This window comes from Felis catus, chromosome A1 (assembly GCF_018350175.1).
Source record: "Felis catus isolate Fca126 chromosome A1, F.catus_Fca126_mat1.0, whole genome shotgun sequence".
Lineage (NCBI taxonomy): Eukaryota > Metazoa > Chordata > Mammalia > Carnivora > Felidae > Felis > Felis catus.
Window position 1 is genome coordinate 186,886,538 of NC_058368.1, and position 25,119 is coordinate 186,911,656.

The 25,119-nt window shown below is 35.3% G+C and overlaps 1 long non-coding RNA gene across 1 annotated transcript; it reads left to right on the forward strand.

Annotated features, from left to right (window-relative positions):
- The first annotated feature begins 1,596 nt into the window (after positions 1-1,596).
- On the forward strand, positions 1,597-3,853 carry LOC123385140. Its single transcript, XR_006597302.1, has 3 exons — positions 1,597-2,190; positions 2,652-2,828; positions 3,432-3,853. It is a non-coding gene; the product is annotated as an uncharacterized LOC123385140 (long non-coding RNA).
- Positions 3,854-25,119: the final 21,266 nt, after the last annotated feature.

The following is a 25,119-nucleotide window of genomic DNA, read 5'->3' on the forward strand; positions in this document are numbered from 1 at the left end:
GCAAAAAGAACACAAGGTATAGGCCAGTTAATCTACTACATCAGGGGAAGTAATTTAAGACATGACAGAAAAGGTCTCTGCCCTCAGAAAGTTTACAATCCATGGAGAAAATAGTTAATGAGGAAACAATAAATAAACATAAATATTTATATCACTTTATTTATAATTACCAAAACTTGGAAGCAATCAAGATATCCATCAGTATGTAAGTGCATAAATAAACCGTAGTACATCTAAACAGTAGGATATTATTCAGTGCTAAAGAGAAATGAGCAACCAAACCATCAAAATCCATGCAGGAAACCTAGATGTGTATTACTAAGTTAAAGAAGCCAATCTGAAAAAGGTCCCATTCTGTATGATTCCAATCATATGATCTTCTGAAAAAGGCAAAACAGTAAATATATCAGTGGTTGCCAGAGGTTGGGGGAGATGAATAAGCAGAACACAGAGGAGTTTTAGGGCAGCAAAACTATTCTGCATGTTACAGAACACATGTCATTAGCTCTTTGTCAAAAACCACAAAATGTATAACACCAGAGGTGAGCCGTAATGTAAGCTATGTACTTTAGATGATAATAATATGTCAATGTAGGTTCATCAGTGGTAATGAACCGCTCGGTGTGGGGTGTTGATAGTGGGAGAGCCTGTGCATGTGTGGGCAGCAGTGGGTATATGGGAGCTCTCTTTACTGTCCACTCAATTTTGCTGTGAACCCAAAACTATTCTAAAAAAAAATTAAAGTTTATAATTTTCTTTTTAAAAAAAGGAACAAATTATTTATCCATAGATGAATCAGAGAGAAGACATGATGTTAGAAAAGGTTCAGCTGTAGGAACGTGTATAGGTGTTTAAGAAATAAGGAAAAACAGTCTGGAGTAGAAGCTAATCAAGGAGATCAGTGAAATTAAGAAGTAAAGTATTGACAGCAATGCCTGACATCTAGTAAGTGTTCAATATGTGTTAACCATTATTAATATTATTACATAATTAGTAAGCCTGTTAATTCCTTTTGGAATTTTCCTATATGCTGGATAAGTACTATTTCATGTCAATTGAAAAAAAAAATGAGATTTTTACACCAAAATGGAAAGTAGATCCACACACCTATAAGTGACTGAGCAAAAAGAGAGCAAATATAAGGGTGAAAAGAAAGAAACGCCAAACTTCAGTGACTGAAAATTTGCCTAGAGAGATAGTCTTAGAAATATCTGTAAATTTAGTTTGAAGCAATGCTTGCTTAACTTCTAAGCAAATTTGTCATGGTCATCCATGTACACATATTCCTTTTTTCCAGAAAGATCAATATTTTCCTTAGATTAACCAAAAGGCAGTTATACTTTATTTTTAAAACTTTTGTGTATTTCACTGTTTATAATTGAAGGGCCAACTATCATGGTTTGCTTTGGGGAAGCCCTTAAACATAGAACATTAGCCCTGGGTGGTCATTTAAAGTTTCCCTACTGTGCAGTTTACGCAAAAGTAAATTAAGACCTGGAGCAAGGAAGGAACTAGCTGAAGTTTATATAGCTACTTGATGGTTAACTCTGGCATTAAAACTTGCAATTGCACCTCCCTGTTCAGCACTCTTTTTGTTACACCAGACAAACATGTTTCCCCAGGCAAACCCTCCAGCTTCCAACAATGGCATGTTTCCCACCTCACTGCATGTAAAGATTGTTAATAATTTATTCATGAAGATAGAAAAGTCGTGGGATGAAGCGAATTGGGGTCTGTGAAAGGAAAAGTAAAATGAGCACTGAAAATGATGAGAACATACACCATTTCTTTGATAAATAATTACTGAGCATCCAAAATTGACCAGGTATTGTATTAGGTAGGCATTGTGTTAGGCACTAGGTAGGCATTAGGTAGACATTTACAGAACCTGTCCTTGTGGCAATTACAGTAAACAAGGGAACAGGATACTAAACAAGAAGTTATAGTTACAATGAATGTCATAAAGAAGAAATGTGACATGTGGATGGAATCATAAAAGAGTTCTAATCCGAATTAAGCAGTCAGAAGAAGTTACATTTAAGCGGAATTTTGAAGGATAAATGGGCATCAGCTGATGAAAGAGGGAGGGGCAGTGGACACTTTCAATCAGAGGGAACACCATGTGTAAAGGACATGAAGAGGAAAATCTTGTTACTTTTAGACATCTGAAGGAAGCCCAGTGTGGCTCGGGTATGGTACATGAGGAGAGAGTGGCAGAGATGAGCCTAGAGAAGCAGACTGGGTAAAATCATTCAAGATCTTTGAAGTCATATCAGAGATATAGTTCATTAAGAGTGAGAGGACGTTGAAGGATTTGGAATAGAGAAGTAACATGACCCACCTTCAGCTTTCAAATGGACAGCTGCAGGAGTGGAAATGTGGAGGCTACCCTGGGCATTATTGGAGTTACAATCTAAGATATGGATTATGGCTTCATGAAAGAGAAATGCACAGATTTCAGTGACATTTTAGAGTCAAAATCAATAGGATTTTCTATTAAATTAGATATGGGGCATAAGTAAAAAGGGAAAATCAAAGGTAATGCTTTGGTTTCTGTCAAAGAGTAGAGGAGGGGCTGGTTGGTAGGTGGGAGATATATCTAAATAAATAGTAAACAAAGATCTAAAGGCATGCTGCTGTTTATTGTGTAGACTTTGAGCATTCCTAGAAGACAGTGATGACCAGAACTTGAAGCTCTAACATACAGATATTCCTGGATAAAAACAGGGAAAGTGAGAATGATTGGCTCTAGATATACTCACGTTTTTTGCCATAGGCCCTTGGAGGGCTGTTGACAAGAGATACTGAGAAACTGGTGGCATTTCCTGGTGAGTTCTAATAACACTTTTATAAATTACTTAATACCCTTCCAATTCAGACAACCTACCCTTAGATCCTACACTTACTCAAAAGTGATCCCAAATGAGCATATCATTCATTCATTTGTTCATTAATTCAACATATGTTTATTGATCTCTGCCATGTTCCTAGCCTTGTCTGGATCTAAAAATATAGCTAATCACACATATGAGGTATTTGTATTTTAATCTATTTGAAGTTAGTAACTCTTGGAACTCATTCAACACATCTAGACTGTAAAAAATTGGACAGAGAAAACATTGGTTTGTATCTGTACACCAATTATTAGCTGAATAATCATGTAGGCTAGTATGGCTGGGAGGTCTTTACATCTCTGATTTTCTCTTTTTGAAGTATGGAGATGATACACTCAGAAAAAAAAAAAACATAGAATGGATGACAAGTCCTCAAAGACTTATTTCTAATTAAAACCAAGTAAGGAAAATGGCTTGTATCTCTAGATCGATAGACTATTCCCTATTGGCTAATTTACTGTGTGGCCTATAAATCTTTCTTGCCTGAGAAAAGCCATTCTTCAAACCTATTCAAAGGTCATGTCATTTCCCTTTTAGGCATATAACAGTTGACTAGCTTGAAAATGTGAATAATGGATGCCTTTCACGTAACAATTGGATTAAAGAAACCACCTCAATAAATACTCACTGAGCATCTTCTCTATGTAAGCCATTGTATGTGTGGAAGATATTGAAAAGAATAAGTTTCCCTACATCCCAGGATCTTATCACCTTTTCAGTAAAAGTATAATGAGAAATGATTAACTCTAAAATGAGGCAGAGTGTAACATACTAGTGTGGGTAGAGGGAAAAATTCTCCCTTTCACAGGTGGAAGGTGACTTCTGATCCACACTCTAGAAGAAAGCAATATTGGAGTGAACAACTTTATCCCATCTCTTCATTTATTACTTATCTTTCCTTGTGGGAAAAAGAACCTATCCAGTGCTGATCTCATAGAATTTGGGTATTCAGGGTGGAAAGGTCCACTGCTTTTAAAAGGCAATGGTGGACCAGCATAATGTCCTGGTTTTGCTATTGTACTATAATTATAAAGATATCAACATTAGGGAAGACAGGATGAAGGGTTCCTAGAAGCTTATTCTTTATTTCTTTGCAATGTCTTCTGAGTCTATAATTAGTTCAAAATAAAATTTGTTTTTTAAAAGGCAGTGGTGGCCTATGTATTTCTCTCAGGCTTTGCTAATAGCCACTAGCTTCAAATCGATTACTGAGCACTGAGATATCTTTTAAGTGTAAAATACATACCAGATGGGGCACCTGGGTGGCTCAGTTGGTTAAGCGTCCCACTTCAGGTCATGATCTCATGGTCTGTAAGCCAGGGCCCCACCCCGGGCTCTGTAAAGACAGCTCAGAGCTTGGTGCCTGCTTCAGATTCTGTATCTCCCTCTCTCTCTGCCCTCCCCCACTCACACTCTGTCTCTGTCTCTGTCTCTCTCTTTCAAAAATAAATATTTAAAATAATTTTTTAAAAAATACATACCAGATTCATTATGACAAAAAAAAGCAAATTATCTTATCAGTAATATTTATATTGATTACCTGCTAAAATGATAATGCCTTGGGTATATTAGATCAAATTAAATATGTTATTAAAATTAATTTTGTTCTTTGGAATTTTTATGTAGTTACTAAAAACTTTAAAACTGTATAGGAAATTTGCATTATATATCTATTGCACAGTGCTCCTTTAAGTCATTTTCCTGAATGAGTTTATGAAGGAAGTTACAATTTTGAATTAGCTGGCTATATAGGCATCTTCTCAGCAGACTTAACTTTTTCCACATGGGATGTAGATTTGGGAAGGTGTGGAGTAATAGCACGGCCCTTAGGTCTAAGTCATATTTAACTATCTAGAAATATTTGTTATTTATGAGCTTTTAAGCCTCATTTACTAATTACCCCTTTTGGCTTCCTGTGTACATTTCAGAGGCTAGAACTGGGACAAAAGAATAAGGGTGATTAGACTCCTTTAAACCTCCAGCATGAAAGGACAGATGAGCTACTAAAATAATGTAAAGGAGGAAGAGATTATTTTTAATCCAGGGTGTATAAAAAAGACTAATAATGAAATGGAATTTATGTTGAGCCATGTGTATAGAAATATTCTAGAAAAGGAGCATATTAGAAAGAAAATCATGGAACCTGGGAATGTAAGAGGGATTTGGAAGACAGCTAATTATTCCATTTGGTTAGATATTAGAATATTTGCCTGGGCAGTACATAGGACAGTTTTTGGAGAAACTTGAATTAAGCCTATGAGTTTTTGGATTACTCCATAGGCAATAATGAACCATAAAGTAACTTTTGAGCAGAGTATTAAGATGACTAGGGCTCTGGTTTAAAGTGCTAGTAATGCAAGGAAAGATTGACATAAAGAGAAATTGGAGGCAGGGAGTCCAAAGTAGCCAAGAATTGCCCAATATTCTATAAAACCTGGACTTTACAGAGTTGGGAAGCCAAACTGTTATCTGTAGTTTCTCCATTTGAGTTCTGTTAGTAATTGTTGCAAATATTCTCAAACCCAGCCCTGTATAAGGAAGATGGGTTACCTGTCCTCATCAAGCATGTAGTCGACTGGTGAAAACAGACATTAGACAAATATTTAAAAGTGTGTTACTAAGCATTATGAAGGTCTAGTGCACATACATTCTGGCACATTTAATCTCAGAGTCCTGACCTAAATTAACCTTGGGAATCAGGAAGTGACATTTTAGCTGGGCTCAGCAAAATAATTCACCAGTGGGGATTCAGTGATTCAGGGAGGAGGAGAGTAAATATACAGGCTGAAGGAAGAGCAAGCACAAAGAAGCTGAGATGAGAAAGAGCATGATGCTTTTAAATAACTTAGAGTCCAGTGTGACTAAAATGTGAGAGCAAGAGGGAAGAGAGGGAGAGAGAGAGGACAAGAGTGAGTTCATGCATGGCCTGTTTCATGATAGAGACTGCAGTCCATATCCTAACAAAAAGCGGGAAGTTAGATTCTGAAAGATTTCATACAGGGGCTGGAGGTGATTGTATATAAATTCAATATTGGAATGAGAACAAAGGTGGAACCCACCTAACCACATGGCTGAAAGGACAGGAGGAGAGGTGTGCTGCAGTGTAAGAAAAAATTACACCCAGAAGACAGGAAATATCACTAGGCAGACTATTAAAAAATATCCATTTCCTGAATAAATGAACAATAGATTGGAAGGGAGACATAAGGGATATAGAAACTTTTTAGAAGACTGTTACAGTGTGGTCAAATGGAAGATGATAGTTACTTGAATTTTAGTTGTACCAGTGGGAGTAACAAAATGAAAGAGGCTACAATTATTTAGTAAGGAACTGGATGATACTTGATGATTGACTGAATATAGGGAAGTGGTGGAGAGAGAAGAGCCAAGGACAATAGTCATGTTGCTGGTGTGGTAGATGACACCTTCCATGAGGGAAAAGAGCAAAGAAAAGTATATAGAGAAGATTTTAAAACACCATACATAATATATAAAACCTCCTTTTCCTGTTGGATTAGGTTTGTCACGGATCTTGAAATGACTGAATCCAACTTCATCATTTTATATATGAGGAGTATTCAAAGTCTAAGTGATAGTAGCAAGGTCTCACAACTGTTTAAGGATGGAGCTGGAACTAGACCTAGACTTCTTGCATCCTATGTAACTCAGCTCTTCACTCTACATCTTTGCTTCTGAAAGTATGGTCCATGGACCTGGAAGCACCAGCATCATTGGGGATCTTGTCAAAAATGCAGATCTAAGGCCCAACTTAGACCTCCTGAATCTGAATCTGCATTTCAATATGATTCCCACGTGATGTGTATGCACATTAGAGTTTGAGTTTTATGTTCTGTAACACACATACCTATTTTGTGTGTAGAAGTCCAAAGCTAAATCCACAAGAGATCATTCTTTATAGCCAGAAGACAAATACATTTATTTTCCTTTTTCTTTTATATAACCTAACACCATAAATCTCAATTCTGTGTTAAGTAAAAAGAACCATTCCTGGTCTTGCCAGGAGGCGCTTTTACTCTTTTGAAAAAGAAAGGTTAAGAATCTCAGCTACTTTTTCTGTGACAGCAGATGTAATTGAATATAGCTATGAGCTCAAAATACAGTCAATCTATTTTTAACGACTTAAATTGTTCTTAAGGATAAGGATAACACAGTTGATACCTTAGATGTTGCTGGGTTTGTAACTCATCCTTGACACCAATCTGATTAATTCTGGACAGACATCTCGTTCACTATTATTCATAGGAGGAAGGAGCATGCTCTATGCTCTAAGAGGCTGTGGACATTACCCAAATATCCTCAATTCTGCACGATAAGCCTTCAGTGTGTGTGTGTGTGTGTGTGTGTGTGTGTGTGTGTGTACACACACATGAATTTTCCATAGAAACTGGTTTGATTTGCATCAGATAAACTTTTCAAACTTTCAGGTGATTTTTTTGGTTTATTTTTCTATCTATGCATGGGGGTAGCACAGGCTTTTGTTATTCATTTCTGTATCTTGCCCCACCCTGGAAAATATTTCTTTCTTTTCTTTTCTCTTATAATTTCCCTTTTTAAAAACTTATTCAGGAAACTTCTTCTAGTGCTCCAGTCTCTTACCTGAAAGTATCTGGGTCTTTATCAATACAACAGCTCAGAAGTTGTATTTCCATGACATAGGATTTCTCCTGAAAACAGAGCATAGTTTTACTTGTCTTGGTTCTTTAGAACCTGACACAATGTACTTTTACTCTACAAACATTCTTATAAATAAGTGACAAAAATAAACCCAGATCAAACAGACTTAAGCAATAAAGAGAGTTCATTAAGTCACAAAACCAAAATCTCCAGAAAATGTTCTGACTGGGGAAGAGCCTGATTCAGTGGTTCAAACCCATTGAACCCATGTGTCTTCTCTTGGCAGCATAATGGCTTCAGTGTTTCCGGGGTCCCCATCTTAATATAACACCACCAGAGAGACAAAGAATCTCTTCTAGTTGCTGCCATGGAAGAGAGAGGAAAATCCCGTTTCCAAGATGCCCAGTATCTTCTTATGTTTTAACTGGCTATGCTAACCCATTCCTGAATCAACCTTGGTGTCAAGGTATATGGATTATGTTGATTGGCTTAAGTTGACCTGGGACACTCTTGAAGTTAGGGGATAGTGGTGCAACCCACCCATATCACCTGGGTATGTGCACTAAAGATGATATGTATACTAAAACAAAATTTTAAAGTTGTGATGAGAAGGGCAACAAACTGAAGATTTCTATTTGTTGAATAAATGAATGAACAATTGAGTTCATGAGTTCATACTGATTTTAGATGCTTTAACACAGACCAAGTCTTAAAATCTGATCTAGAAATGGTGAAGATTATTTCTTGGATAATTTGTAAGAGGGCAAAGCAATATGAAAATCTTGTAGTTCAAGAAAAAATTATCCATATTTCTATATTTCTTCAAACGAATTTATCGTCTCCTAGTCTATATTCCCCTTTACGTGCAGATCTTCTTTTTCAAGACGACATTTAAGAAGACATTTCAAGAAGACATTTCACCCCTATTGTTGTTGTTGTTCTGGTCACAATGTGACTGAATCCAGCTACCCATTTTGCTGTTTTTCTGAGATTTGGAGTTTGTTCAAATTTTCAGTTCAAACCAAACCTCATATGTTATGTAATGGTTAGCTTATCCTTCTTCCACTTCAAAGACCAAATGGCAAATGGCAAAGGAGCACTCTGCTTTGTTCTTCATTTGCCTTCACATTCTCTGTTCCATGGCTGAACTTAATGTTTATCTAGAATCAGCTATAGACTCCCACCCCAGCTGTGCATCCCTTTGGTCTGGCAGTATAACAGTTCAATGTGGATTGAAGGTAGTGTCTATAGAAATCCAATAACAATGGTTTGTCCACTTAGATTTGTGGCACTTAATCTTTATTGCTATCTTTCTTTTATTTAAACAGTGATTAAAACCTGCGATCATTTACAATGTTCAAAAACAGCTTCCTTCACAGGCAATGAGCTCCTGGACATAGGTCTTGACAATGTTTTTTTGTATCTGACCCATAAAACAAAAAAAGTAACAAAAGTAAGAAGAAAAAGTGTGTTTACATCAAACTAAAAAGCTTCTGCACAGCAAACATCAACAAAATGACAAAGCAAACTACTGAATGGGAGAAATTATTTGTAAGTCATATCTGATAAGGGGTTAATATCCAAAATATATAAAGAACTCTATAATTCAATAGAAAATAATAATAATAAAATAATAATAATAAAATAAGCAATCCAATTAAAAATAGGCACATATGAATAGACATTTTTTCTAAGAAGACATATGGATAGCCAACAGGTACATGGAAAGATGCTCAACATTATTAATCACCAGGAAAATAAAAACCAAAGCCACAATGAGATATCACCTGATACCTGTTACACTGGCTACTATCAAAAAGACAAGGGGTGGCACCTTCTTGTCTGACTGGGTTGAGTATCTGACTCTTGGTTTTGGCTCAGGTAATTATCTCATGGTTTGTGAGTTGAAGCTCCATGTCAGGCTCTATGCTGTTGGTGTGAAACCTGCTTGGAATTTTCTCTCTGTCCCTCTCTCTCTGCCCCTCCTGCACTCTCTCTCTGTCTCAAAAATAAACTTAAAAAAAAAGTTTTTAAAAAGACAGGAAATAAAAAGTGTTGGCAAAGATGTAGAGAAAAGGGAACCCTTATGCACTGTTGGTAGGAATGTAGATTGGTCCAGTCACTATGGAAAACAGTATGGAGATTAAAAAAAAAATTGAAAAAAGAACTATCATATGATCCAACACTTCAGTTTCTGGGTATTTATCCAAAGAAAATGAGAACACTAACTTAAAAAGATATATATGCCCCCCCATTCATTGCAGCATTATTTACAATGGCCAAGGTATGCCAACAACCTAAGGGCCCATCTATGGATGAATGTATAAAGAAGATGTGGTATATATACATGGAATAGTATTTAGCCATAAAAAAGAATGAAATCTTGCTATTTGCAACAATACGGATAGAACTTGAGGGCCTTTTGCTAAGTGAGATAAGGCAAACAAAGACAAATACTGTATGACCTATTCTTCTTATATGTGGAATCTTTAAAAAGGCAGGGAGGGGGAGGGGAGAAAGAAAAACACCAACAAAAACAAGACCAAGCTCATAGCTCATAGACAGAGAACAGACGTGATTGCCAGAGCAGAGGGTGGGTGATGGGAGACATGGATGAAATGTTGTTGTTGTTGTTGTTGTTGTTGTTGTTGTTTTAGTTTAAATAAGTTGAATATTTTAAATGCCATAAAAATAGTTGCTTGTTGTTTAGCCAGAAAGTCTATATTATTTATACAAGTAAAGAACTAGTATATCATAAAAAAAACTAGTACATAAAGCTAAGTCCTCGTAAATTATAGAGCAGATTGTTCTTTTTTTTTAAATTTATTGCCCTTCTAATTAGCTGCTAATGCAGTGACAGTTGTCAACTGCTGTAAATACATTCTTAGTATGGATATGAATGATGTAAATGTCCATATATAAAATTTCATGCTTTGCTTCATTCTTGGACTAATCCCAAGGAGCTAACAATGAAAATCCAATTTAAAAAATTACTACAGCATAACTAAGACTGTGTTCTACATGACAGCACTAACATATTTTAGATATTTTTAAAGTTGTGCAATTGGCTATTTACTGCTAAAACATGTTAAATATTTTGACAGAGAATGGTAGATATAGTTTTCTTAGCCATGCTCATTTTTGTCTCCACTCCTGGTTTAGACTTCATATATCTAAATATAACTTGCTACACCATCAAATAGTACTATTAGCTTTACAAATATACTATAAACCATCCTGTGGTCCTAAGAGGGTGTACTTTAGAGATGGAGTTGGGTCTGACTCTCACTTTGTCAGTTACTTGCTGTGAGGAGATAGGCAGATTGCCTACAGCCTCTTTAACCTCAGTTTCTTTTCAAAATAAATGAACTAAGGCATAAAAGGACTTACTACAAGCCTGAGACAGAGTAGGCACTCATGAATGCAATTATTATCAGTGAATCAGATTTCAACTTGGACCTTTCCGAGAGTCAGTTTACCTGCATGAGGGGCCGGGGTTGGTGGAGGAGGGGGAAGAAGGATGAAATATATGAAGACATTTACAGTTATTGTTTTGTTTACTCAAAAAGTAAATGTTTTGAGACAAACATCTTTAGCACTTAAAAAACTTAATAATTTATTAGGGGAGACTGGGTGGCTCAGTTGGTTAAGTATCTGACTTCAGGTCAGGTCATGATCTCATGGTTCCAGTTCGGATCCCTCATGGGGCTCTATGCTGACAAGCTCAGAGTCTGGAGCCAGCTTCAGATTCTGTGTCTCCTTCTTCCTCTGCCCCTCCCCCACTCACGCTCTATCTCTCTCAAAAATAAATAAACAAAAAATTAAATTTAAAAAACTTAACAACTTTTTAACATATCTGCCTAAAAATGTTGAAATTATACCATCTCTATATTGCAAATCTAGACCTGCCACATGTAAATAAAGATTTATTGAAACACAGCCATACCCATTCATTTCCTTATCATCTTTGACTGCTTTTGTGCTATAACAATGGAGTCAAGTAGTTTCAACAGAGAACACCAGGCCTGCAAAGCCAAAAAATGTTTACTATCAGTCCCTTTGCAGAAAAAGTTTGCCAACCCCTGGGCTAAAATACTACTTACGATCATTGAAAGAGAGTCTAGAAACATTTAACAGATTAGTGTAAATTACCTTCAAGATCCATTTTAACAGTCTTCTCCTTATACTATGAAAAGCCCTCGGGGCGCCTGGGTGGCGCAGTCGGTTAAAGCGTCCGACTTCAGCCAGGTCACGATCTCGCGGTCCGTGAGTTCGAGCCCCGCGTCAGGCTCTGGGGCTGATGGCTCAGAGCCTGGAGCCTGTTTCAGATTCTGTGTCTCCCTCTCTCTCTGCCCCTCCCCCGTTCATGCTCTGTCTCTCTCTGTCCCAAAAATAAATTAAAAAATGTTGAAAAAAAATTTTTTTTGAAAAGCCCTTAATATAATTATTAGAAGAAAGAACCTAAAAGACAAGGTTTATTTACTTCAGTAGGGTTCATGCCACATATTATAAAATTCTGTGTTCCCCTGAAAGCACAACTGGAGACAAGCACTTCTGTGCGAGTAGCTTATTTAGAAAGTGATCCCAGGAAACAGCAGTTGGGGATTGGAAGGATTAAAATTGGGTATGAGAGGAAAGATGTGTTATCTAGCTGCCACTGCTGTGGGAAACTTGGCTCAATCCTGCAAAGACCTCTGAAGAGCTATATAAAATGCAACTACACTGTCCACCTGAGGGATGGAAGAAGACAGGGTTGTCTACCACCTTCAATCCTTCATTGGGAAGCTCCCTGGGGGGTGTTAACTCTCTTAAATTTCCATATTTGCACATACACCAGTGCTAAAAGATTCATACATATATATATACAGATTCATACATATATATATATATACATATACATATGTATATGTATGTGTGTGTGTATATATATATATATGTGTGTGTATATATATATATATGTGTGTGTGTGTGTATATATATATATATACACACACACACACACATATATATACATATCCCTCAACTCTGCCACATAGTAAATCAAGGCTCAAAAAAAAAAAAATCAAGGCTCAGAAAGTGAGAAACACAACGCAGCTGTGGTTAAGGTGGGTGAGGTGCTATGAGGCTGCTTCAACATGAAGTAAGTTGCCTAGCAATGACTGGAGTAGAAGACAAGCCAAGAAGATACGAGATGGGGCACAGGAGGTGTCTAATATAGTAGGGGATATTTATTAAGTGTTTAGGCTCTGCAAATCACTGAGTGATAAATGCTTTCTCTGAATTATCCCATTAACTTTGGTACCAACATGGAGCGCCTGGGTGCCTCAGTCAGCTGGGCGTCCGTCTTCAGCCGAGGTCATTATCTCACCGCCGATGAGTTTGAGCCCTGCGATGGGCTCTGTGCTGACAGCTCAGAGTCTAGAACCTGTTTCGCATTCTGTGTCTCCCTCTCTCTCTCTCTCTGCCCCTCTCCTGCTCACACTATCTCTTCCTCTCAAAAATAAATAAACTTTTAAAAAAATTTTCGAAAAAAATTGATACCAAGACAAGGAGCTGAATAGGTTCTTTAACCATTCTTTATGGTTGAAGAAAATAATGAGGGAACTTAAATTAGAGATAATAAATAATAATAACCATAACAGTAATTAACACTTATTTCCTGAAATTTTTGATATACTAGCTAATGCTATAATTCCATTACTTGAATTGACTCATTTAATACCCACAATAAACATTCAAGGTAGGAGAAATTGTCATCTGTATTTTATGGATGAGGACACTGAGGTTTAGAAAGGCTAAGCATTTGCTTAAAGACATACAGCTAGTAAATGGCTTAGAGCTTAGTTTGGACTCAAACCCAGGTCTCCCTGACTCTAGAGTTCATGCTCTTAAATCTTTCCTTCATGTACTTTCCTAAATTTGTATAATTTCCTCTTTACCAAACACAGATGGATCATTGAATACATTTTCTGGTAGAATTTTTGTGAGCACTTTAATGACTACTACACTATAACTAGGCCAAATACTCAATCTAGGCCAGTCAGTAACTAGGTTGAAATGCCAATATGTTTATCTATTAATCAGTTATTTTAAACACTTTTTATTGATTAGATGACTGGAGAATAGTATATATCCAAACTAAATTATAACCAATAAATATGCTGGAGTCTTCACAAAGTCCTTGTGGGTTTTTTAATTTTCATTACTTAGCTTCTAGGTGGTAGAAAAATGATCCAAGTGGCATTTAAAAGCACATTGATACATTTTAAAGTGATTTCTATGGCAGAATGTACCATGGCTTTATATATGATGACAAGCAAAAGGCAGTGTCAGGATGAAAAGATAAATAAGGTCTCACAGTAGCCTGGGGCAATGAAAATAACCCTGAATCTAGAGTCAGAAGTCATGAGTTCAAGGTCTAACTCCAACACCCATGTGGCCCAAGGCAAGTCCTTTAGCCTCTCAAAGTCAGATTGATTTTCTATCAAAAATCAATCACGATGAGGTACATTATACCTGCCAGATTGTCATTAGGTTTGGATGAGATCATATACTTGAGAACATTCAGTAAATCTTAAATGTAATATAAATGTAAGGGATAATTAGCAGGATGGAAGTCTTTTGCATCTGGGGGTTATACGGGTGGCTGAGCTGATATCAAATATGCCTTATGGTTGAGTAGTATTCCATTGTATATATACATATCACATTTTCTTTATCCATTCATCTATTAATGGACACTTGGGTTGCTTCCATATCTTGGCTACTTGTTCTACTATATTACTATTTACTATCTTACCATATTCTCCTATATTACTATATTCATTCTACTATACAATTACTATTCTACTCTTAAGTATATACTCAAAAAAATTAAAAACATATGTTCACACAAAAACTTTTACATGAATGTTCACAGCACCATAATAGCCAAAAAGTGGAAACAAATAAAATGTCCGTAAGTGGATGAATAGATAAGCAAAATGTGGTATGTGCATACAATGGGATATTATTTAACTATAAAAAGAATAAAATACTAATACATGAATAAAACTTGAAAACTTATGCTAATTGAAAGAAGCCAGACTCAAAAGACCACATAATGTATGTTCCTTTCTATATGAAATATCCAGAATAGGAAAATCCACAGAGACAGAAAACTGATTCATGGTTTCTGGGGGCTAGGTGAAGGCAGGGGGTGGGGAAGTGATTGTTCTGCTAGGTACAGAGTTTCTTTTGATGGTGATGAAAATGTTCTAATCTTAGATTGTAGGGATGGTTTCAAACCTCTGTGAATATAATAAAAAAAACATTAATTTGTACTAAGTGAGTGAATTATATAGTATATGGATTATGTTTCCATAAAACTATTTAGATTTTTGAATGTGTCTTATGGTAACTTTGAATACAATTAACTAATTTTTTCTATCAAAAATAAAAAATGATGCATTGTATCAAAACTGATGCATTCTATCAAAATTCAAGAGCCTAAAAACACTGAACCTTATAAACTACCAGGGAATCTGTTAAGACTCTGGATGATAGTGATTACTACTTATATTTCAGTAGGGTACTGGTCAATGATCTTGCTACTTGAGAACATTAACATTTTTGGCCAAGGAAATAGCGATGTGTCTTGAACAAGACCTTTTTTTTTCTCATTAAAATATGCATATGACTTTATTTTTGAAGCTTTTATAAAAATAAATGTTTCAGGGATGCCTGGGTAGCTGAGACAGTAAGTGTCTGACTCTTGATTTTGACTCAGGTCATGATTTCATGGTTCATGGGATCGAGCCTCACATCAGGTTCTGTACTGACAAGCCCAGAGCCTGCTTGGGATTCTCTTTCCCTCTCTGTACCTTCCCAGCTCGTGCTCTCTTTCTGTCTCAAAATAAATAAATACACTTTTAAAAAATAAAAAAAAATTTTTTTTCAGTTAAATTAATGACCAAAACTTATGCTAACTACAATTGCAATAGATGACAAATCATCTCCTCTCTCTCTTCCCCTCTCTCCCACTTGTGCTCTCTTTCTCTCAAAATAAATAAATAAAAACATTTAAAAATTTTGTTAAGTTGGTAGATCTCATGTTAAATGTTGTTGACACATAAATACACAGGTGATAGAGATAGATGATAGATGATAGATAGATAGATAGATAGATAAATAGATAGATAGATAGATAATAGATACAATAATCCATGCCAAGAGAACAGCAGTGCCCAAGATCCTGACCAATGGACAGGTGAAGTAGAACTTCTCCTTTGCCAGCTCAGGCTTTCTTTATTCCTGTCTCTGAAGTTTCAAAGGAAAAGTTTGTCCCCACTAAAGCTCCAGGACAAAGAAGAAATGACCTGCTTGTTCTCTATCTCAGAGCAAGTCAGCAAGCTGCAGAGAGCCTGAAGGGAAGTGGCATTGGCTGAAATAAATTTTATGTGATGTTATTGCAAAAAGATACATGCTGATTTTGACATTGCTCCTGATTCTTTTGTCAAATTTTCCTTGCACCTCTTTTTGTAGTGATTTCATTTCTTCTGTCCTTTTTTTTTTTTTTTTTTTAAGGATCTTTTGCAAGGTCCCTGGCCTCCTACATTCTATATTCTACTAGGTTTAGATAGAAGCCTCTGGTGATACATTCTTCTAGAACAATCACAGTGCTAACTGCTAGAACCTTTCTAATTACCCCACCTCAACACACACACACACACACACACACACACACACACAGTAAGATACAACTTTCTATTGTGGTAAAAACACTATGATTTCTACCCTCTTAACAAATTTTTAAGTGTATGATACAATATTGTTAACTTTAGAGTAATGTTGTACAACAGAGCTCTAGAAATCATTCTCCTTGCATAATTGAGACTTCATTCCCATTGATTAGTAATACCCCATTCTCTTTTCCCCTTAGTCCCTGGCAACTATAATTCTAAATTTGGATTCTATGAGTTTGACTAGTTTAAATACCCCATATAAGTGAAATCTTGCAGTATTTGTGACACATTATTGAGCCTTAAAATAGATGGTCATTTTAAATTGACACAGAGTTTTGGGGTTTGTATTTTGTTGTTTTTACTTCAAATTAATTTTCCAAAATTTAAAAAATTAAATATTTCACTCACCGAAAAAATGAGATTTCTGTCTTCTCTTGAAATACTGGTAGCTTTACAACACTAGTCTACATTCCAGGATGGTGACAGCCCATGACAGCTGAGAAGGGCTTGCCTTTATAGAATGCATAAGTACTCTTTAGTGTACCACAGTCACCTCCTGACCCACTTTCTGCTACCTTTCCCAGATGGCCCCTGTAATATGAAAGATTAGTAGCTCTTGGTTATTAAACCTCATTTTCACCTCCATAAACTATGTCTCTTTGTCTGAGTGATCAGACTCCAAGAAAGAGAAAAGTTAGGTATATGTCTGCTTGTCCCTTGCCAAGGACAAAAGCTTTTCTATGCCACCCAGACTGACTTGGGTCCCTTTGGTAAAATATGAGGAACTACAATGTACTAAAATATAGGTTACATGAAGTCAAGGATTTCTATTTTCTTCACTAATGTATCTTCAGTGCCTAAAACAGTGCCTACACATAGGAGGTACTCATTAAACACTTGCCAAATGATTGAATGAACTAAATTCACATGATATCTATAAATCTTCCAACTTCTTGAGATAGGAAAAAGATAGTCTACTCATCTTATTATTGCAATGCCATATGTTGGCCAAAGAATAAAACTAAGGGTCTAGACCATTTTATTTCTATGAGAGGAAGGTAATAGTTAAAGCAATGGGGAGTTAAACTGCTGAAGTTTAAGTTCCAGTTTACCACTAACAGCTGTGTGAACTTGGGCCAGGTACTTACCCTCTGTATACCTCAATATCTTTATCTATAAAATGGGATTTACCTCATAGAGTCAAGAGGTTAAGTGAGATAACCTACATAAAGCATTTAGCAGAATATTTAGCACATAGTAAATGCTTGATAAATGCTAGGTGTTAATGTTGTGCCTTGAAATTCACTTTAGAATAGAGGCTAATAACTTGTTTTGTCTGGACCAAAGAATTGATATAGCATAGTGGTGAGAGATAATGCTAGACAGAGCCAAGTAAAGGGCTCAGAATTCAATGCTAATGAGTTTAAGAAGTGAGACACATAAGCAGTGTGCTTAAGCAGAGAAATGGTTTAATTTTCCCCCAACTATGCATTAGAAAAATTAATCTGTTAGTAGCAGGCACTGTGCATAATCTCAGTGTGCACTGACACATAAATTCCAGATTTTCCTTTATTATTTTCTTGTCACAAATATAGAAATTCTTATTTTCTTCAGTTTGGGAAGTTCGTTAGAGTTCTGAAAGATTAATTAGATTTAGGATTTGTAAATTAGGCAACAACAGGAGTTGTGCTCCCTCCCTCTGAGGCTGAATGATCTGTATCCAGCTCTTCTCAGAATAATGCACCAATCAAGAATGGAAATTCTAGTCACTCCCTTTGCTCTCCATGGTACTTATGACTTTCAAAATAACAGGTCCTTGTGACCAAGAGGTCATCTGGAAAGCTATCTTGGGAGCTCTTCAAAGTCAGCACTCTCAGCATGTTTCTTTATGACCCAAAGAAGGATGCAAAGGGGAACATACTGTTTTGAGGCTGTTTTTCAGCACTGTTCCACTTGGACTCTCTCCATTCATGAGGGAAAATCCAGTTAGTCTTTAGTTTTGGAAAAATTTAGTTAATCTTTTGTTATGGGCTATTTCTCTAGAACTAATAAACAACATTTCCTAGAATGTTAAAATTATTAAACAGGAAGTATCTTAAGAGATCTTTCCAGCCAAATACTCAAAGAAGGAAACCACTTAATAGCATCCTGAGAGGTGATCTGGTTTTGTGAAGACAAAGGAGTTAATTTTACATGCAGATCATTAGCCTTTCATTTATGTGTATATAAAACACATAAATGTTTGGCAAATATAAACCAAATATATACTTTATCCCTAGTTCTAGTGATATAACATTGCACAACAGAAACAATATACTTGTCAACATGGGACTTATATAAAAGCCCACCCTCTATGTCATATACAATGTTTAATGTTTTTGGAATCTGTATAGAAGAATAATTAACAATTTGAATTCCAGAGTCATAGAGACCTAGGAGAGAATTCCATGCTAGTTATATTACTTAATTGGCTAAATTACTTAAGTTCTCTAAGAGCAACTAACTATTTTAAAATGGAGAAATAATAGAACCTATCTCATATCTTGTTTAAAGAATTAAATGAGGTAGTGCATATAAAATGATTACATCACGTCAGGGGCCTAGCAAGTGCTCAATATATGTTAGATATTATGATAAACATTGTGACAATTGTAAAAATCCACTATTCACTTACAGATTTCTATACTAACTTCATGGATTTGTTAATTGTAAATATATTTTATTATTGTATTCATAAAAACTGTACTTTTTTCTGAAGATCTATCTTTCATCCATTTAATGCCAAACACTATGGGAGAAAGACTAATTTGCAACTAGATAAAAAGTGGCCACCTATACTGCATGGTTTTAGAGACACATATCATATTTCTCCCTTGCTTACCTGGACCTTCAGTCAATTCCTTTAGTTACTATTTGAAACCCAAATTCTCATGGGAAAGGTGAACATTCAAGCTATTATCAAGTGTTTATATGAGTTTATTAGCATGTTAATATGTTATTGTATATTCATTAACCCAAGATACAAATTGTACTGAGAATTAGAAAGAACACTGAAAATCTTACTCTTCTCCCATGTAAAAAATAACCATTCTCAAAGTTTCATATGTAAGCTTATATCTACGCACATATATTTTCTCCTTTATAAATGGGGCTATATTATACATATTGTTCTCAAATGTATTTTTAAAAATAGCACTGAATTTTGATGACCTTTCTTTGTGTGTGGGGTTACTCTTATTTTAATAGCTGCATAGTACCCATGTTTTATTTAACCATTCTTCTTAATGGTGAACATACAACTTATTTACAATTTATAATTATTTGCTTTTGTAAGAATGTTTAAATGATGTTTATTCATTATATATTTATGCATATCTATATGCATATATATTTTTTGTATACATGGATTAATATATCCTTAGGACAAACTCATACTACAGACATAAAACTGCACTAATAATACTTAGTGCATTTTAAATTTGATAGATTATGTCAAATTACCTTCCAAATACATTGCATAAATTTATAATCCCATTGTATCTGTTAGGAATTCTTTAAGTAACAAAAAGTTCAAATTAAAAGTAATCTAAATAAATGATGGTTTATTTGTCTCAGAAAATAGTATGTGGGTAGTTGCTGGCATTTGTTCAATAACCTAAAAATATTATAGCTGCATATCTGCAAGTTCCTTGGTCTTTTCTTTATGATGACAAGATGAAAGCCATTCCTCCAAGTATCATGTCTATGTTCAAAACATAACAAAGCAGAGACAGGAGACATTTACTACAATTCTGCTTTCTTATCAATAAATACTCAATTTCCCAGATACCTCCACAGCAGAATTTTTTATATGTTTATTGACTAGACTGTGTTATATAATCATAATAGCTGCAAAGAATGCTGGGAAAATTAGAATTTACATTTCTAGTCTCTAAATTGAGGTAGGCAACAGAAAGTGATAGGAGATGGGTATAGGTCAGAAAAATATCAGTGTTTGTTTGATGCCCAGAAGTGACTGAAAATGTCAATATTATTTCATCCTTGCTAACATTAGAAAACTCAAGCTTCTTACGCAGCTGATGGGTTACAAAATTTTTAACTTTTTCATTTATCTAATAATCCATGAGGTTGAACATCTTTTAATGTTTTCTAGATTTTTGGCCATTTTTAATCCTCTTCTGTAAATTTCCAGTTTATGTCAATTGTTCATGAATTGCTCATCTTAGTATATTCAGGAGTAGGTTAAAATAGATGAGTATAACATGGAATAAGTCCCTGAGTTAAGGGAAAAGGATAACCAAACAGGTAGAACCATAAACTAGAAGGCAAGACCCTGAATATAAACCTCAAGAACTTCCTTTTTAAATTTCATAATTAGATTAAAAAATAATAATTTTCTTGAGCAACTCCACAACATTGGATAGTTAAGAGGGGCTGTACAGGTAAGGTAGTATTCCAATATTTTACATATATATCTATACACACACACACACACACACACATACACATATACACACACACACACACAGACACACACATATATATATACACACACACACACACACACCACAAATAATTCTATTGATTATCTATTTCCATAAAACAAATAGGTCAGGTGGTCCATACTTGGCTGATGTTCAGAATTACCTAAGGAACGTATTCACATACTCAGTGTTCCTGATTCCCATTACTGAAGGTTATAATTCAGCAGATTTTTCCTCCCTAGCAGGGTCACAGTTAAGTCCAGTTATTTAGTAGCTCGCCGTCAGGTTGTGCAGGCAAATCATCAGCACAGATGGGGTGGTTTCTCTCCATGGTCCTGAAAAATTCAGGGGAGCTGAATTCCAACTCATGTTAAGATAGAAGTAAGTACTGTGCTCTAATCAAAATAATCAATAGGTTACAGTGTAGATAAAATAAGTGTGAACATTTTATAGGTTTATAGGTAACAAAATATTAGTGATAAAAATAAATGCATTAAATATTTCTCTATTTAGAACAATAATTTAATTAATTTAATCTCTGGTGTAATGATGTCCAGTGCCATTTGCCTATTTCAAATAAATATAATTCCTACTATATTTACTACCTTGAGGAAAAGTCTGATTGATGCTTAAAAAACAACTAAAAATCTCTATATCCATCCTTGAAAATTCAATGGGAAGTGTTAAGAGATTTACTGGCCTAATCTGCCTTATTTTTTTTATCTCATACATTATAATAAAAATTAACTTTCCCCCAAATTACCTAATAATTTTAAGTGTGAGAATTTCTGTGTAATTAAAGTAGTTTCCCTATTCCAACAGTGTGTAGCAGTTAAGGGTGTAGACTCCGGAGCTAGACTGCTTGAGTTGGAAATCCAACTCCAATGTTTACTATCTATGTGAATTTAGCTAAAGCTATCATCCTCTCTGTGCAAGTTCCTTTTAAGCAAATTGGGAGTAAGAATAGTATATATCATATTTACTGATTATTGTACATATTTAATGAATTAATACATGTACAAATACCTGTAAACCTGTTACGTAGTAAGCATTCAAAAATTTGGCCATTAACTCCAGTATGTTTCCTACTACGCATCACAGACAACAATCAGCAAATTACTTAACTCATGCTTTTACATGTCATCCCTTTATATAACATAAATACAAAGTGCATAAGATACATTTCAATTATAATACCATTTTAGTAACCTTTGATACTACAATATACACTTATGAAGCAAGGGTCTTCTTATTGTTCACTGCTAATGCTTACCACAAATAATTCTATTGATTATCTATTTCCATAAAACAAACTATCCTAAAGCTTCATAGCTTTTAAAAAACAGTTTATTATTTTCCATAATCCTGGCTATTGGTTGAGCAGTCTCACCTGGGATCACTCATGAGTGCAATCTGTTAGAGAATCAACTGAGGGCTGGACTCTGTTGAGATAACTGGGACATCTGGATATCTCCATGTGGCCATCCTCCCAACTTTCATCATGGAATGATAGCCTCAGGACATCATTCTGAGAGTGTGAAAACAAAACCTGCAAAGCTTCATATGATCCAGCTTTAGAAGTCATCTGCAACATTCTTTTGACCAAAGTAAGTCACAAGGCCAGCTATGTAAAGTTGGGAAAACTATGCTCCACAAATTGATGGGATTAGCTTCAGAGTTATGTTGCAAAACATGGGAGGAATTGTCGCAGCTATGTTTGAAAATGATCTGTCTCATTACCTGTTGTTATTACTAATATTGTAAATGAGTGAAATGGGAAAAAGGAAGTTACTTTTCTCAGTTCTTTTTCATGTATTATGAAAATTTTATTTTTATTTTGATCTTATGACTTTTCTCTGAAGAGATAACATTAAGTGTAGATTTACAGATTAGGAAACAGGTTTAGAGAAGTTATCACTGTTATCACCTGTTATCACTGTTATCACTCCTGTTATCACTCCTTGCCACTTAATATAAAATACTCCTTCATAGAATTCTGTCTTAAACTGTAGGGCACTACAGTAAGAGGGTCTTAGTTGTTTAGAATTAAGATGACCAAAAAAAGCTTATTAGAGGGACAAGAGCAAGCACATGGGTGATTAAGGAAACAGTCTTCCCAGAATTCCTCCCTAGAATACACTCTGTTTTTTAGCATAAAGAAGTATTGATTGGGAGGAAACCCAATATTAAAAATTGGGGTTATAAAACCATTGCTATCAGCCTCAAAGATCAGAAGGCTTAAGATTCATAAGGGATTCAGAAAGTTTAGACGTTTGTTGATTAAAAACTTCATGTTCTAATTAAGAGTTGGCTTTTCTCAGAACAAGCTGACTCTCAAGGACTCAGATGTTAAGGCAAGTCAGTGTGGAAACAGAAGTTGCAGAGATATTGGAGGTTATAAATGCTAATAACATATTTTCACCAGAGTCTTTGCCATGGAGTTGAATAAGTATGTTGCTGGAAAAAAAAAAAAAAAAGAAGATTGTTTTTCATTATCCAAATGGTTTGTTGTCAATAACAAATACAGTGTTTTAAGATATGGCCCTTTATGTCACACAGGCAGGGTAAAATTAAGATCATTTATGTGCTAAGCCAAAGAGGAAGATCAGTGATAAAAACTTTTGGTCCCGTCAAAGAGACCAGAGTGATGTTTCTGAAGGAGGAGCAAGTTCATAGAATCCCCTACTCTGATGTTCTTGGGGACAGCAATCACATTGAACACATAGATATTTCAATGCCACAGAGGCCTAACTGTTTTAATTATTATGCAGTAGAATTAAATTAATGGAAACCACACTGGAAAAGAAAGATAATTTATTTTCAGTCATGAGAGATGTCTAGTGTCTCTTGGGAATGGAATTACTTAGAAAAACAAATGAAATTTAATATGGTAGCCTTATCATATAAGTTTAATTTAGACCTATAATTTAATTGAGTCGACTGTTACCAAGCTTATTCAGCTTGGGCACACAACAGCTTCAGTGGCAATTGGTCAATTTTTCCACACCACTCTTGTTCAGAACAGGATCCTATTCAAAGTCTCTGAGTCTCCCTTTTACACTCACCAAGCTCATTTGCTTCTATATTTTGTGGATGCAATTAACTAGCATTAGAAAACCCTGATTAAAGCATTATGATTAATTCAAGCATATTCATTTCCACTTCATCAGTTCTGTTCATTTGAATCTGTACTCAATGCCTCTTTTTAGCCACTGCTCCTTTATTTAAATAAAAAAATCAAAATATCTTCTCCATGCCAGTACCAGAGAAAGAGAAAACTGGGGAGCCATAGGGTTGTATTTTGATATATTTGCATGTTCTTCCAGAGCTGGCTGGCTATAAATTTATTTATGTTAAAAACATTTTTAGACTTGAGTTTTATATCAAATGTGAATTTCAAAGGAAATCTAAGCAGAACATTTCTCCCTCATTGAAGTATCAAGTATCAAAATTATATTTGATGTCCAAGGAACTCATAAAGCCTTCAGTTTCCTTTGAGAAAAGAAGGGCATGATTTTCTACTCTCAGAAAGGATTTAAAGTCTAAATTTCCATATTTTCTTCACAAACACTCTCCTCTGCTTTGACTGTTTCCCCCCACCCAGCTCTCCTCTCTTTCTTTATGTTTTTTCCTATTTCCGAATTCCTTATACTTCTTCATTGAAGTCACTCTGCACCTGTATGTTACCATCTATCCCCAAAGAAGAAGATAAATTTGTCTACTGATAAAGTACTGAGGACTTAACTGAAAATGGATCTGATGAGATGACCTTGAGAAAAATAAAGAATCCAGAAAATGAGTTCACCCACTAACAAATGCATGGGGATAGGAAAACTTCAGCTATATTTTTCATTTATATTAATCCCTTACTAATCTTCTCACTCCACTGTGCCATGATAAACCACATTTAAGTTGGCACATGTTTGTTACACTCTGAAAATGTGGCATTTTGAGAAGCCAGTAATTGACAATACTGTGAAGATAATGCTCAGGGCATTTTAAACACTGAAGAAACTATTCACTCAAAATTTACTCCTCCTGATACTACTGTTAACTCTCCACTTCTACCAAGAAGATTTAAAATGATTGAGGGAGGAAATTATACCAGAGAAGTAGCAAAATTGAAAATTGGCCTGGTCATGACCACATGTCCTGGTATGTGCTATTAAACATCTAGAACATTTTAGTAAATAGATAACATAACTATCGCATCATATTGTCACTTTGTAACTTCTGTTAGTTCCAGAAATGGAAACAGACCATGAAAGAAGGTAGGTTGATACCATCAAAACCATGAAACCCAATTGAATAGGCCATCTGAAAGTGATTTCAAGAAAGAAAATTTAGAGATATGCTTCAATCAAAGGCATATGCTTATATGTG